This window comes from Hemitrygon akajei, unplaced genomic scaffold (assembly GCF_048418815.1).
Source record: "Hemitrygon akajei unplaced genomic scaffold, sHemAka1.3 Scf000034, whole genome shotgun sequence".
Classification (NCBI taxonomy): Eukaryota; Metazoa; Chordata; class Chondrichthyes; order Myliobatiformes; family Dasyatidae; genus Hemitrygon; species Hemitrygon akajei.
This window is the reverse complement of record NW_027331920.1, coordinates 3,484,226-3,501,298: the sequence shown is the minus strand read 5'-3', so window position 1 is coordinate 3,501,298 and position 17,073 is coordinate 3,484,226.

Here is a 17,073-nt window from a genome sequence, read left to right as displayed (position 1 = left end):
ATTATTTACAAACCAATTACGTGAGACAGGTACAATCCATGCGAAGACAGATTCTGATTAAATTAATGAATAATATTTAGATCATTTGTGGGAGTTAGTTTGTTACAACAAAAGTGACTGAACCGTCCGAGGTGTCTCATCAATTAAATGTGCTTCCACTGGAAATATGTACTTCAAAAAAACCATTTGTCCGACACAGAATATTGAAGTAAATTATGTCATTGTGCTTCTGAAATTCTATTGAATCACCTACTGTTACCATTCTCCTCCAGAGTATAAACTCTTGATGTAGTTTGTGCTTGTGGGACCTTACTGAGAGGGCCTTGAAGAAAATATCTGTTTGTGTTGATGAATAAACACAATTTCATATCCACAAAATCCTCCAATTGCTTCAGTGACTTAGTCAAACACAGATCATTTGGATGCTCATCCAGGACCCATCCCCAACCCGAACACATGCCATAAAATTGAGCAGTCTAGTGGGGGGAGGGGTCTGTTTTAATCATGTCACTCCGTATGTTTCAAAGAACACGGCTGAGAGCTGGAGAGGCGGATAAGAAAGTGCAGTTTTGAGTGTGTGTGCGCGCGTGTGTGTGTGTGTGTGTGTCTGTCTGTCTATAAGTGTTAGTGTGCGTCAGTGTGTTTCTGTGTCTGTGTCTCTGCTTGTCCCTGCCTGAATATACACGTGCCCGTACATCTCCAATTCAGTTTATCCCCCTTGGTTCAGTCCCTTCCCACCTTCCCATCTGTCTCCGCAATGCAGATGTTCTCGAACACTCATTTCAAACGCTTCACAAAATGGCTGCTGAACCGTAACCAAGCAAGAACAGAGGTCACATTTCAAACTTTCAAAATTTCAATTTCTCTGTCAGAAATAAATCAACCTCGAGACTCATCACAACTCCATTTCAGCAGACTCCCGCACACGCAAATTAGATTATCCCGGAGCAAGGATCATTTCAAACAGTTCATAAAATAGCTATCTCCATTAAAAAAAAAACAAGAATAGAAGTCAAAGTACATATTGAATTAATTGTTATTGCATTAAAAACGGAACAATCTTGAGTTCCGACACACCTCCAAATCCTCCGGCTCCCCCAAGCCAGTTCCCAACCCCGAATCCGCCAAAACCCCCAACTCTGTGCAAATCAGTGTGCATCCACTAATCTGTGCTCACTGGCAAAACCTCATTCGACCCTCAAATCTGCGAACACCCCCTCCCCGAAAATTCCAGTGCACTCACATAATGTCTGACATACCCCTAAATCTACGCACATCGGCAAAGCAACATCCGCCGCCAAATCCGTCTGCACCCCAAGATTCACCGGCAGGTCCTGAAATATGCGCACATCCACAAATCCATGAGCACCCCAAATCCGTGCGCATACCGACACATTACACTCTCACAGAGCAGGATTCACTTCAACCACTTTCCAAAATAGCTGCTTCCACCATAAAAATTGCAAGAACAAAGTTTAAATTGCTAACACGTCCACATGCATATTCCTCGTATAATCATTTACATCCCATTAAATCTTCGCACCTCACCAAACCCATCTTTATCCCATCAGCCGCGGGTCTCCCAAATCCACGGATCCTCATATTCGCTGACAAACCCCGATATCTGCTCACATCATCAAATCACTGTGTACCCCCATATTCACCAAAACATCCCAAGTCTGCGCATTCCTCAAATCTGTGTGCACCCCCAAATCCGTGACCACGCCGAAACAGTAGACACCCCCAAATCTACCGAGATACCCAGATCTGTGCGCATCCCAAACCTGTTGACGCCCGTACATGCAAGTAACATTATCTCAGAGCAAGGATCATTTCAAGCAGTTCTCAAAATATCTGCCTCCACCCTGAAAAATAGCAAGAACAGAGGTCAAGGTTCTGGTTGCATTTATTATTAAAGTTTGTATCAATGAAACAACCTTGAGATTCGAAAACGTCCGAATGCACCAACATTCCTAAATCTGCGCTGATCTGCAAATCTGTGTGTTCTCCCAAAACTGTGCACACCCGCAAAGCCGCATGCAAACCACAACTCAGTGTTCGCTCCGAAATCAGTGTGTATCCCCAAATCCATGTGCACCCCTAACCTGCCGACGCTCCCAAATCCACCTACATACCCAGATCCGTGCGCACCCCAAACCTGCCGACACTCCCAAATCCACCTACATACCCAGATACGTGCGCACCCCAAACCTGCCGACACTCCCAAATCCACCCACATACCCAGATCCGTGCGCACCCCAAACCTGCCGACACTCCCAAATCCACCTATATACCCAGATCGGTGCGCACCCCAAACCTGCCGACACTCCCAAATCCACCTACATACCCAGATCCGTGCGCACCCCAAACCTGCCGACACTCCCAAATCCACCCACATACCCTGATCCGTGCGCACCCCAAACCTTCCGACACTCCCAAATCCACCCACATACCCAGATCGGTGCGCACCCCAAACCTGCCGACACTCCCAAATCCACCCACATACCCAGATCGGTGCGCACCCCAAACCTGCCGACACTCCCAAATCCACCCACATACCCAGATCCGTGCGCACCCCCAAACCTGCCGACACTCCCAAATCCACCCACATACCCAGATCGGTGCGCACCCCAAACCTGCCGACACTCCCAAATCCACCCACATACCCAGATCCGTGCGCACCCCAAACCTGCCGACACTCCCAAATCCACCTATATACCCAGATCGGTGCGCACCCCAAACCTGCCGACACTCCCAAATCCACCTACATACCCAGATCCGTGCGCACCCCAAACCTGCCGACACTCCCAAATCCACCCACATACCCTGATCCGTGCGCACCCCAAACCTTCCGACACTCCCAAATCCACCGACGTACCCAGATCGGTGCGCACCCCAAACCTGCCGACACTCCCAAATCCACCCACATACCCAGATCGGTGCGCACCCCAAACCTGCCGACACTCCCAAATCCACCCACATACCCAGATCGGTGCGCACCCCAAACCTGCCGACACTCCCAAATCCACCCACATACCCAGATCCGTGCGCACCCCAAACCTGCCGACACTCCCAAATCCACCCACATACCCAGATCGGTGCGCACCCCAAACCTGCCGACACTCCCAATTCCACCTACATACCCAGATCCGTGCGCACCCCAAACCTACCGATTCTCCCAAATCCACCTACATACCCAGATCGCTGTGCACCCCAAACCTGCCGACACTCCCAAATCCACCCACATACCCAGATCGGTGCGCACCCCAAACCTGCCGACACTCCCAAATCCACCTACATACCCAGATCCGTGCGCACCACAAACCTGCTGACAACTCCACTTGCTCATTAGATTATCCCAGAGCAAGAATCACAAACCACAAAAAAAGCGACCTCCCCCTTAAATCAAATAGTAGGAACACAGTTCAAAGTGTATTTGTTATTAAAGTATCTATAAATGAAACAATCTTCATCATTCATCACACCAACAACATTCATCACACCCCTAAATCCAAAGGCACCCCAGTCTGTGTGCATTCTCAAATCCGCCGATACACACAATTCTTTGTAGTGTCTGAAATAAATTTGCACTCCCAAACAGCTGCCTCCTTCTTAAAAAGTTCGAAGTTCATAATGTGTTCATTATTAATGCATCTTTGTTTGTCTGCATCTCCGAGTGTTTATATGCGTTCGCGTGTGTGTCTGTCCGTCTCTTGTGTGTGTGTGTGTGTGTGTGTTTGTGTCAGAGAGTAGCTAGCAGACAACACTAGCGCCTTGTCGTGACGGCTTGGCTACTGAGAACACTTGGCGAGTACAACAGAGGGACTTGTACACTTGTTCGGGGAACTATACAGCATTGCATTGTTTGTAAGAGATACAGCAATATCATGGGCTTAACTCTGAGGAGGTTGAACATGGAATGAAAGAGTCAACCTTTGTGGACCGTTTGATTGTTCTGGGCGAAAAATAAGGGAGAAATCATACAATCATATAACAATTACAGCACGGAAACACCCAGCCATTGTTGAATCCATTTTGCTTCTTCAATAGTAATACCTAACGGTTGCACCTTCCTAATTAACCTTCTGTGCAGAACCTCGTCGAAGGCCTTAGTGAAGTCCATATAGACAACATCCACTGCTTTACCCTCGTCAACTTTCCTCGTAACCCCTTCAAAAAATACAATACGATTTGTCAAACATGACCGTCCACGCACAAATCCATGTTGATAGTTCCTAATCAGACCCTGTCTATCCAGATAAATACATATACCATCTCTAAGAATACTTTCCATTATTTTACCCACCACTGACGTCAAACTGACAGGCCTATTATTGCTAGCTTTACTCTTAGAACACTTTTTAAACAATGAAACCACATGAGCAATACGCCAGTCCTCCAGCACCATCCCCGTTTCTAATGACATTTGAAATATTTCTGTCAGAGACCCTGCTATTTCTGCACTAACTTTCCTCAAGGTACTAGGGAATATCCTGTCAGGATCCTGAGATTTATCGACATTTAAATTCCTTAAAAAGCACCAGAACTTCCTCTTCTTTTATCAGCATAGTTTGCATAACTTCCCTATTGTTTCCCTTACCTTACACAACTCAATATCATTCTCCTTAGTGAATACCGAAGAATAGATCTCCCCCATCTCTTTTGGCTCCACACAGAGCTGTCCACTCTGATTCTCTAATGGACTAATTTTATCCCTCGCTATCCTTTTGCTATTAATATAACTTTAGAAACCGTTTGGATTTATTTTCACCTTACTAGCCAAAGCAACCTCATATCTTCTTTTAGCTTTTCTAATTTATTTCTTAAGATTCTTTGTACATTCTTTATATTCCTCGAGCACCTCATTTACTCCATGCTGCCTATATTTATTGTAGATATCTCTCATTTTCTGAACCAATTTTCCAATATCCATTGACAACCATTCGCTCTCTCAAACTTTTAACCTCTCCTTTCAACCTAACAGGAACATAAATATTCTGTACCCTTAAAATCTCACTTTTAAATGTCCTCAATGTTTTATTACATCGTTCCCATAAAACAAATTGTCCTAATCCACTACTTCTAAATCCTTTCTCATCTCCTCAGAATTAGCCTCTCTCCGATCAAAACTCTCAACCTTGGGTCCAGTCCTATCCATCTCCATAATTATATTGAAACAAATGGCATTGTGATCACTGGACCTGAAGTGCTCCTCAACACATACCTCCGTCACCTGACCTACCTCATTCCCTAACAGGAGATCCAACACTGCCCTTTCTCTAGTTGGTACCTCCAGGTATTGCTGCAAATAAACTATCCTGCACACATTTTAGAAACTCCAAACCATCCAGCCCTTTTACAGAATGGGCTTCTCAGTCTATGTGTGGAGAATTAAAATCTCCCACAATCACAACCTTATGCTTCCTAGAAATATCTGCTATCTCCTTACATATTTGCTCCCCCAATTCTCGCTCCCCATTAGGTGGTCTATAATACACCCCTATAATTATTACTATACCTTTCCCATTCCTCAAATCCACCCAAGAAACCTCACTAGTCGAGCCCTCTAATCTATCCTGCCAAAGCAACACTGTAATATTATCTGTGACAAGCAATGCGCACGGAACGGGGCACAGTGGATACGTGAGGAGTGAGGAGTGATTCGGCGGCTGATCTTGCTTAACGGATGTGCTAAGATTTAGGGGTATGGAAGCGAATGGGTGGGTGCCCAGGGATTTTGAGGTGTCCGTTGCTTTCGGAATGCACACTAATTTAAGGGTTGAATGCGCGTTTTCCAGTGAGCACAGATTTGTGGGCTCACACTGATTTGCACAGAGTTGGGTGTGTTGGCGGATTCCGGGGTGCACACTGACTTGTGGGAGCCGTTGGATTTTGAGGAGTATCGAATCTCAAAGTTGTTCCGTTTATACAGACTTCAATAATAAATGCAATATGAACTTTGACTTCTGTTCTTGCTTTTGTTAAATGAAGACAGCGGATTGGTGAACAATTTGAAATTATTCTTGCTCTGTGCATGTGGGGGTGCCTGCTGATCTGGACAGGTGGACGAGTCTCAAGGCAGTTTCATTCGTACATAAAATAATAATAAATGAAGTTTGAATTTTGAGCTCTGTTCTTGATTGCTTGATGGTTCTTGTACATGCAACACACACACACACACACACACACACACACACACACACACACACACACACACACACACACACACACACACACACACACACACACACACACACACACACACACACACACCTTCTTATCCGCCACTCCGGTCTCAGCCATGTATTTTGACACACAGAGGATGCCATGATTAAAACATACTCCCCAAACTGGACTGTTGAATTTGATGGCCATTTGTTAGTGTTAGGGATGGGTCCTGGACGAACTCTGAAATATTCTGACTGACTGATGTCTTTGGAGGGTTTCTTGGATAGGGGAGTGTTTAATCATCACCACAAATAGACGTTTTGTTTTGGAAACCCCCTCGGTAGAGTTCCCTAGACATAACTTGCATCCAGAGTTTATACTCCTGACGAGAATGGTAACGGTCGATGAATCAGTTCAATTGCAAGGTAGAATGTCACTAATTATATCAATACTCTGTGTCTGAAAAATAGTTCCTTTGAAGTACCTATATACAGTGGAAGCACATTTAATTGATAAGGCAACTCGGAACGTTCAGTCACCTTTGTTGGGACAAAATATCTCCCAAAAGTGGTCCAGGGAATTGCACCTGCTTGACGCAATTGGTTTGTAAATTATTTTTAAAATTATTTTTAAATCTGCTGAAATCTGTCCCCGTGGAGTCGATAAATGATATTAAATATGCCAGGCATGTGCTACCTCAACATTTCATTCCGAGAGATCGACTGTTGTAGAGGGGGACAAAATAATGGGCAGAGATTTCCAATGTTGAACATTTCCAATGTTGAATAAGTACGAGAGTGTGGCCAGACTTTCTTACCGCCTCTTCGGCTCTCTGCCGTGTTTTATGACACATACAGGGTGCTATGATTCAAAAATGCTCCCTCACACTAGACTGGTGAGTTTGATGGCGATATGTCAGGGTTAGGGGCGGGTCCTGGACGAGCCCCCAAATGTTCTGAATATGACTGAGTCGCTGAAGTCGTTGAGCGTTTCATGGATAAGAAAGTGTTTATTCATCACCACAAACAGACATTATTTTTGAAACCCCCTCGGTAGAGTCCCTAAACATAACCTTCATCAAGAGTTTATGCTCTTGATGAGATTGGTAAGAGTCGGTGTTTCAATACAGTTTCACAAGCTACTATGCCATAATTTACTTCCATATTCTGTGTCTGACAAATGGGTGCATATGTACAGTGGAAGCACCTTTAGTTGATAAGACACCTCGGAAGGTTCAGTCACCATTGTTGGGACAAACTAACTCCCACAAATGGTCTAAATATAAATTCATCAGTTTATTCTGAATCTGTCACAGCGAGGATTGCACCAGCTTCACGTAATAGGTTTGTAAGTAAATTAAAAATCTGCACTTTTAAATCTGGTGAAATCTGTCTCCGTGGAGTCGCTAAATGATATTAAAAACCTCAAGCATGTGTAATCTCAACATCTCATTCCGAGAGATCGTCTGCAGCACAGGAGGACAAACCACTGGACAGAGAAAATGTCTGCAATGTTGGATATTTACTTGAGTGTGGGGAAAATATGGTACGTGTTCATTGCGGTCATAGGAGTTCCTGGTGAGTGAGCAGAGCAATTCATGTTTGCCAATTCTGTGTGTTAACCTCTGTGATCCTGTTTATGACCATTTTACAAGCTTCCAATTTGATGATCGTTGCACAAGTATCTGTCAGAGTTATCGATACTGTCAGTTCAACATTCTGATTTTTCATATTTAATGACGAGCAGTACTAATCTCTGTCCCTTCTGTAAGTCATGGAATCGGCTCGAACGCTGATTTCGTCATTAATAACACCTTGTCCAGAATTGTGCCACTGCTGGGCACAGCCAATTCTCTGTGAATGTTTGACAGGGAGGGCTGGACATTGGAGAGTTCACAGTTTCTCAGTTATTGATCAAAGAAATTCTCTGGTCCAGAGTTTCACATCTCCCAGTGGAGTCCGTCACAGTCGGATCCCGCTGCCTGTTGGTCAATAATTGGGTCTGATTACCTGAAACAGTCCTCCATAGATCTGCTGCCGTGTGTTATCGAATTAAACTGCGCTGTAAAATAATTCATTAGCCGAACCACTCAGTCTCTGGTTGCTAATCTGTCCCTCCAGCATTTTGGTGCGTTCCTCCCCTCTGTATCCCTTCTCGATCACATCAGATGCCGAGATTCCAGAGGGCTGGTCATTCAGGGTTAAATCAGTGAAACCGGCTCCATCAGCGAATGGAATCGGGATCAGTAGAGATGGTCATCGTTCTTGCAGCTCTTTTTTTACTTTTTTTTTATCGCCGATGGTGGAACACATGTCGTTCTATCTCCACACTGAAGAAGGCAGGTCAGAGACAGTGTGACCCGTGTCTGATGTCAGATTAACAGCCGTTCACAGACTCCAGCCATCCCGATCTTTAGCTGAAACCCGATCAGTGTTAAATCCCGGAGAATGCCCAGTGTCTGCTCTTTCTCTCTCTCTCTCTCTCTCTCTCTCCTCTCTCTCTCTCTCTCTCCTCTCTCTCTCTCTCTCTCTCTCTCTCTCTCTCTCTCTCATCTCTCTCTCTCTCTCTCTCTCTCCCTCTCTCTCTCTCTCTCTCTCTCTCTCTCTCTCTCTCTCTCTCTCTCTCTCTCTCTCTCTCTCCTCTCTCTCTCTCTCTCTCTCCTCTCTCTCTCCCTCTCTCTCTCTCTCTCTCTCTCTCTGTTTCTCCACAGTGAATCTAATGGCGATTGTGATCCTGTCCCGGGGAAAGTGCGGCCTCTCTACCTGCACCACTCACTACCTGGTGGCCATGGCAGCGGCGGATCTACTGACCATTGTCATCGAGGTCATTTTGGTTCGAATTAGATTCTTTTACTACCGGTGGAGTTTTCTGGACATCACCCCTGTGTGCAGTGTTATCGATGTACTGAGCTACACAGTCACACACTGTTCTGTCTGGTTCACCGTCACTTTCACCTTTGACCGGTTTGTCGCCATTTGCTGCCAGAATCTGAAAACAAAATATTGCACCGGGAAAACTGCGGCTGTGGTTCTAACAACAACCGGCATACTGTTTTGCCTGAAAAACGTTCCTCGTTACTTTACTTGGAAATCCGGGATGATCAGCAATGTACCCTGGCTCTGTGACACCATGGACAATTATTTCACTGACCACAGATGGGTAGGGTATGACTGGCTCCATACGGTTTTAACTCCGTTCCTTCCTTTCGCTGGGATCCTGCTGCTCAACGCTCTGCCAGTCCAGGCACATTTTAGTGGCCAGTCGGGTCCGTAAGGGGGCTGAAGGGTCAGAGCAAGGAGGAGAACCGCAGTGACCCGGAGATGGAGAGCAGGAGGAGGTCTGTGGTTTTACTCTTCACCCTCTCCGGCAGCTTCATCCTCCTGTGGATGACACTGGTTGTAAATTTCATATATTATCAGGTCTCAGGGGAAGGATTCAGTTTCAATGATTCTGAATGGACCTTTATCTCCGTCGGGATTTTGCTGAGTGATTTCAGCTGCTGCACGAACACGTTTATTTACGAGTGACACAGTCTAAATTTAGAGAGCAGGTGTTCGGCGCGGTGAAATATCCGGCCACATCGGTGTTTCAGATCATTCATAAAGGCGCGTCCTAAGCAAAGCCACAGGCGGCCTCTGTGACTCCAGTCCGGGCTCCAGATCCTCACATTCACCGCCTTATCTCCCGGGTGTTATTCCCGGGCGGATTGTCCCATCGGCCGGCAGTCCGGGACATTGAAGTAGTGTGTGTGGGGGAGGGACAAAACACCGTCCGGGAGACTCAATATCTCATTGCCCTGGCAGACAGTGAACTGTTACTCCGGAATGCCGCCCACCGATTGGTCTGTGGATATCCATCTTTTCCCATTCCCGCCCATCGAACGGACCAGCCAGACGTTCTAACAAAGTGGCGGGGAGCTTGCTGGATGCTGGATGGCTAATCCAATGTCAATCACCCGCTCTCACCCGTCCCCTTGAATAATTGGCTAACGTGAAGTAATAAGGGAAGGTTTAGTTGAACGGCGGTTGACACATCAATTTAAAGGGGCATTCCCGCCACGAAGTGGAATGGACTGTGGCTCAGAGAACTGGGAAATAAAACACTCACTTTTTTTCAAATGAAAACTAACTTAACCTGAAAGCCACAGAGATTGTACGTAATCAAACCCGATACTATGAATTAAATTAAAGTGACTGCCATAACTTAAGAAAGCGTTTAAATGAAAACTATCACCCTCAAAGATTGTAATGAAGCCTCCATTTGATTTACTTCTAACTGATATGCTTCACCCTGAAGCAGTGTGTTCAACTGTTTCACAATAACAAAAAACTTTCCGACCCAGAATGACGTTTTCCAACACGACATAAGGAAGCAATGATCATAGTATGCCCAATTCTAAGTCGAGTCAATGCAATTTCTCTCTTTCTTGTTTTACCCCCTCCCCCATAAACCTATCAGTTATGTATTCTGTAAAGGTGTCTCCATTTATGCCCATTATCCCACCAGTCTTGTTATAATTCTTCACCCACCGACACCTTAGCTTCTGAATTGCTCGGTGGAAGGTCTTCATTCAGAGTAGAGATTTTGACAGCTTTTGTAACTAAACCTCTATGTGTAGGGACGCATAAAAAGTGGACACATAAAACAATACTCTACGCAAGAAATAATTTTTGATGAGTTTCCAAAAGTAAATCTGACCGATTGCTAGAATAACGTTTTAAAATTCATCAAAATCGAAAAGGCATCTACATGGACAAATTTCCACCACCCACTGTAAGCCAAAACTAACTACAACAAATTCTGCTGTATATACTGATAAAAGTTGTGTAAGTTGTTTCTTTACCGCTACATGCAATTCGGCCATAAAATCAGCTACAGACACATCCCAGTTATCTTTTGATTCTTCTGCAACAATGGTTAACATATCATAATCATTTTCCTAAATATACTGATGAATCAACAGATACTCAGTCATAACGAAGTCATTAGACTTTATTAAACTGTGTGACCTAAAAACTACTACTCATAGGCAAAAAAGGTGGGGTTTCATAGAACGTTACAGTGGGGCATGTTCCGTAATCTAAATACCCCATCTCTTCACCGTGGAAACATCCAAGCCAGCAAAACATAAACACATTCTTCTTGTGATGTTCCCAACAGTTCTGGAACACAGCATTAACAGGATAACAATTCCTTTGCCTCTCAAATTAAATCAGTATGTTAACATCAACTGCAGTCTCGGCAGTTGTAAGGGTAGTTGTACTATTTCAACCAGTAAATCCGAAACCTTACTGCACCACAACACAGTCTTTAAGCCCCTGCTTGTATAACATGCAAACATTTTACAGACGAAGATGAAGCTGATCCGTAAGGCACTCAGTCATCATCAAGAACAGATCTAATTAAACAAATACAATGATCAACAAAGTTTTCTGGGAGCACCTGACAACATTTATTGTTCCTTTACATTGATCAATTGGTGCTTCCATCCACATGCCTGAAAATCTGACGCTTTCAAGAATTTGATCGTATAATTTCATATCACCGCTTTTATCCAAAATATAATTCAAACGCTGCATTACCATATTTTGCATAAGTTTGCATAAATGAGACATTAACGACATAGTCCGACAGCTAGAAGGATCAGACGGGATGCTCCCAGTGTTTAGAATAGGCCCTACTACAACCACTTTCTAGAAGCGGTGAATATTCACCACTTCAGCACCCCAATAAGTTGAATGAAATATTTATACGACAAAGGCCTCATAATTCACAATTTCTAACCTGCCCCTTTCATTATAAAATGGCCACATTACCCCTCTGACAATTAACCTATCACGACTAATAACAATATAACCCTGAACAGAAAAAAAATCTGTGAACACCTGAGTTTCCTGAATATGTATAACATCGGGGGCATTTGACAAATCAGAAATAAACTTCGTAGTCTTGACCATGAGAAAGCAGGTTTCTCGCATTCCACCGCAATAGTTTATTCCCAGTACGTAACTTCACGGAGTGATTACTCTCGGGCGTCTTGGTGAGTCCGTTTCGGCAGATGTTTATGGTGGCTGAGGAAGAGTGTTGAGGCACAGAGGGAGTGAAGAGCTGAGTCCGTTGGATCTCAACAGCCAGACAGACACGTCGCACCGCCAGTTCCACAGCTGCCGCCGAGTTTGCGCGGTGCCCGACGGAAGTTGTCGTTCCGATGCAAAGCGGGTGTTATTGAACAAATTGTGTCATTTGTCAACCTTTATATCATCCTACAAGTGAATCGTGACAGTCGGGCCTAATAGCCTCTATCGCATCTGCTCTACCACCACCTCTGGCATTCATTCCAGACACACACCACTACGAGTATGAAAAATAAAACTTGCAACACATATCTCCTTTAAACATCTGAGTCAAGTCTAACATTACTATCCAACATAAAGTCAGTATCTCTTAACTGTCTCTGTTAGGTTACCCTTCTGTTCTGAGTGGAACATGCAAGCTTTGTGCTCTCAAAGTTTCGGTGTTGAAGGCCTCCGCTTACCAAGTACACTTTGCCACAATACAGCCTGTCCCAATCCGGACTTGCCAGATCCTTTCAGACCCAATCAGAATTGGCCTTTCGCCAATTTGAAATCTCAACTCCCAGAACAAACCTACCTTTTTCCAATTTTACGTTGAATTTAATACAATTGCGACCATTTGACTTAAAGTATTCCTCCACACACACTTCTGTCACTTGCCCTGTCTCATTTCCTAACAGCTGATCACAAATGTCGTTGGGACTTCCACTTTCTGAGCAAGGAAACTGTGCTGAACACGACTGATTTTCCTAAGATCATCTGCCTTTCCTACAATACCCTATCCCATCTTGTCGTTTTACAGTAGAGGAGCCCCAGCCAATGTGTCAAACGCTACAAGCACATTCTATAACAACCTTTTGTTGCCTGCACCAGTCTGTGATCCCTGTACAAAGTTGTTCCCCTGAATCCCTCAGACTGTTTGGTGGTCTGTAACATGGCCACATTAAAATGCTCATACGTTTCTTTTTCCTCAGTTCCACCCACACAGTCTTACCAGACGAGTTCTCTAGTCTGCTCTGACTGGGCACTACCGTGAGGTTTCTCCCGACGAGTAATCTTCAATTACCAGCTCCCCGCACGCTCTGTAGCGTCTAAAACGATGGAATCCGGATTATGGAGCTACTAGTCCTGTCCCTCCTGCAAGTCTTACTAATGGCTACAACACCATAATCCCAGGAGCTGATCGATGCCCCGAGCTCATCTGCCTTTCCTACAATACTTCCTTCACTGGTGAAATGCAGAGACGTAGACCCAGTATTCTGGAAAATGCCTTTACCAGTGGGGGGAGGGGAGATTGTAGCTTGCTGCCGCTTACGCGCGGGAGGGAGGGGAACTGGGGGGACTTTGGGGTTCGAATGGAGGAGGAGAAGATGGCGACGCGACGTAGCGTGCGCGGCCTCTCCGGAGAATGGATATCTGTTCCGTGTTAAGTTGGGATCCGTGCACAATCCTGATTCGATGGAGGCAGAGGTGAGAGCCTGGAGGAACAGCTGGAGATACTTCTGAAATGCCCGCTTTGCTGCTGCTGCTACTGTGCGGTCCAGTATCTCCGGAGGAGAAGGCCTTCGAGACCTCGGCTTTGCTTGTTTCGGCGGCCGGGACGAGGTCGAAGGCGCTTGACAGAGGATGGCGCCCGGGAGGCTGTATCGGAGGCTCGAAATTTTCTGACGGTCTCAGAGTCTGCTGTCGTCGGGTGCTTCCGAGGCGTTAATTGCCATTGCCTGGAAGTTTATGGCAGGGAGAGTTTCTCCCGTTTGCTGCCTGATATCGGGACTATTGGAGTCGATCGGGACTTGAGACTTTTTAAACCGCGTCCACGGTCTGCGTCTATCGAATTACGGTATTGCTTTGCATTGCTGTAACTATATGTTATAATGATGTGGTTTTGTCAGTGTGGATCTTGGTTTGTCCTTTTATTTATTTTGTGATATCACTCTGGAGGAACATTGTATCATTTCTTAATGCATGCATGCATTTCTAAATGACAATAAACGCGGACTGAGTGTCCTCATAATGTAATATTTTACTGTCGTTCATTCTTTGGGACACTTCTCTGTTTTCGTGGATGGTTGGGAAGAATAGGCGTTTCAGGATGTATATTGTATACATTTCTCTGACATTAAATTGGACCTCTGAAACTTTGAACCTTTGATACTGGAACTCAGTGTTTCGGAAACTAAAGATTAGCTGGGCCGACATCGCCTTTACCATCCCCTCACCCTGTGCGGCCACTCTCTCAGAGTTATGTACTGGGGTCCGCAACAATCGTGGTGAATCTCCTCCGGAGTCCCCAGCACAAAATATCATCTCCGCATCCACTCTATCGAGGCCTTTCACCATTCGACAGTTTTCACCTCTAATCCTTCTGAATGCCGATGAACACAGACCCAGAGCCGACAAACGTTCCTCATCTGACAAGCCGTTCAAAGCTGGAATCATTTCCGAGAACTTCCACAACAGATTCTGCCCGGTCCCTCACGGGTAAAGCCCTCCCACCACAAAGCACATCTACCTGTACCGGTACAAGCCCTTCCCCTTGCCAGGGCAACATACTGCCTTCTTTTAACACCCTGGATTAATTTCTGAACTTCTGTTTCACTTCTTATACTCCATCTGTTCGCCTTTATTTCGTAAGCACCTCATTTGCTCCCACCTGCTTATGCATCTCCTTTGATCTCCTTAAGCAGGATCGCAATATCTCTCAAGTATCTCGTACTACATCTGTTATGTTTACCTTCTATTCTGACAGGGACATGCAAGCTTTGTGCCCTTAACATTTCACTGCTGAACCCCTCCGAGTACACTTTGCCAGAATACAGCCTGTCCCAAATCATGCACGTTGCAAATTACACCTTCTTGGCCGTCCAGTTAGATGGACCTTCCGACCGGTGTTGGTATACACAGTGGAAGCAGCTGTATTTCATACGACAGCTCCGAAGGTCCAGACACCTTTTCTGAGGCAAATAATTTAACACAAATGATTGAAAGCATCTGGGAAGAGAGGACGGAAATGCCCACGGTTACTGTTGTGAGCGCGAACACGCGGACAGGCAGGGAATGTAGCTAAACGGATCATGTACAGTAGTTAGGATCCGTTTAGTGTGGTGTCATGGTTGGCACAGACAGTGCGGCCCGAAGGGTCTGGTCCTGTGCTTTACCTTTCGCTGTTCCATGTGGAAGTAAGTCAAATTGAATGCAGCCGCGTTCCTTTTCTCATGGCAAACTTTTATTTCAAAGGTGTTGGACGTAGACATGCTTTTGAGCCAGGACAAAGTACCTCGGCTACCTTCTGGATGGTTCGGAAGGAGGGATGATAATCAGGAAAGAAGGATGAAAATATATTCAAAGCAACACGCACCACATACTGGAGGAACTCACTCCGCTGGCCAGGTAGTCTCTGTGGAAGAGAGCATTCGCGGCGTGTCGGGCCAAAACCCTTGATCAGGACTTGAACAAAAATGAGAATTCAGAGAGAGAGGCGGGTGAGGCCGGAGAGTGAATAAGACTCACATTGTGGCTGGAGACAGGTGAAAGCGGGAGTGGGGCAGGGGTGAAGTTAAGAGCCGGGAAGTTCATTCGTGAAAGAGATAAATGACAGGAGAAAGAGAAATCTGATAGGACAAGATGGAGCATCATGGAAGAAAGGAGAACCAGAGGGAGTTGATGGGCAGGTAAGGAGATAAGACAAGAGAGAGATACGGGAATGGGGAATGGGGAATGGTGAATGGGGCAGGGTGCGCATTACCGGAAGTTCAATTGATCAATGCTCATGCCATCAGGTTGGTACCAACCCGGACGGAACATGAGGTGTTGCTCCTCCAACCTGAGTGTGGCCTCATTGCGCAGTTGAGGAGGCCATGGACTGACGTGTCGGGATGGGAGTGGGAAGTAGAATTGAAATGCGTATGTTGATTTGATTTCCAGCATCTGCAGATTTGCTGGTGTTTACGGTTGCTTTCAGGTGACGTGCGATGGGAACAGGTGCTGAATCAGAGTGGAGCTGTCGTTTTACTCCCAGTGGATCTGCTGGTCCGAATTCTTCACCGGATGGACGACAGCCGCACCGACACGAACAAGAGGTGATGAGCTGGGTCTGATGGTGCTTTCAACAATGCCTCCCTTGCTGGGAGAATGCCACTCCTAATTTACACGGCTCAGTACCATCACATTTTCCATTCTCAGCAGTTTCACTAAATTAATCACAGTCTGTCATGGTGGGGATTACACTGCCTGACGTAATGGGTTTGTAAATAATTTAAACATCTTTATTTCGAAATCTGTTGAAACCTGTCCCTGTGGAGTCACTAAATGATATTAAAGAGCCCAGGATTATGCCGCCGTAACGTTTCATTCCGTGAGATCGCCTGTAGCGCAGGGGGACGAAGAACTGGGCAGAGAAAATGTCTTCAATGTTGGCGAGTTACAGGAGTGTACAGAAAATATTGTACATGTTTATTGTCGCCATTGGAGTTCCCGGTGAGTTTGCAGACTTCATGTTTGTAATTTCCCTATGTTACCCGCTATGCAGCTGATTATGTTCGTTTCTCAAGCTTACAACTTGATGAACACTGTGTAAATATCCGTCAGAAATGTCAGTCCTGTCAATTCGACGAGCTGATGAGTTTTCATATTCAATGGCAAACGGAACGTTGAGTGATCTCGGCCTTTTGGTTGAGTGAAATCGGCCTTTTGGTTGAGTGAAATCGGCCTTTGCTTCTTAGAGCGACGGAGAATGAGGGGTGATCTGACAGAGGTGTATAAGATGATGAGAGGCATTGATCGTGTGGATGGTCAGAGGCTTTTTCCAAGGGCTAAAATGTTTCGCACAAGA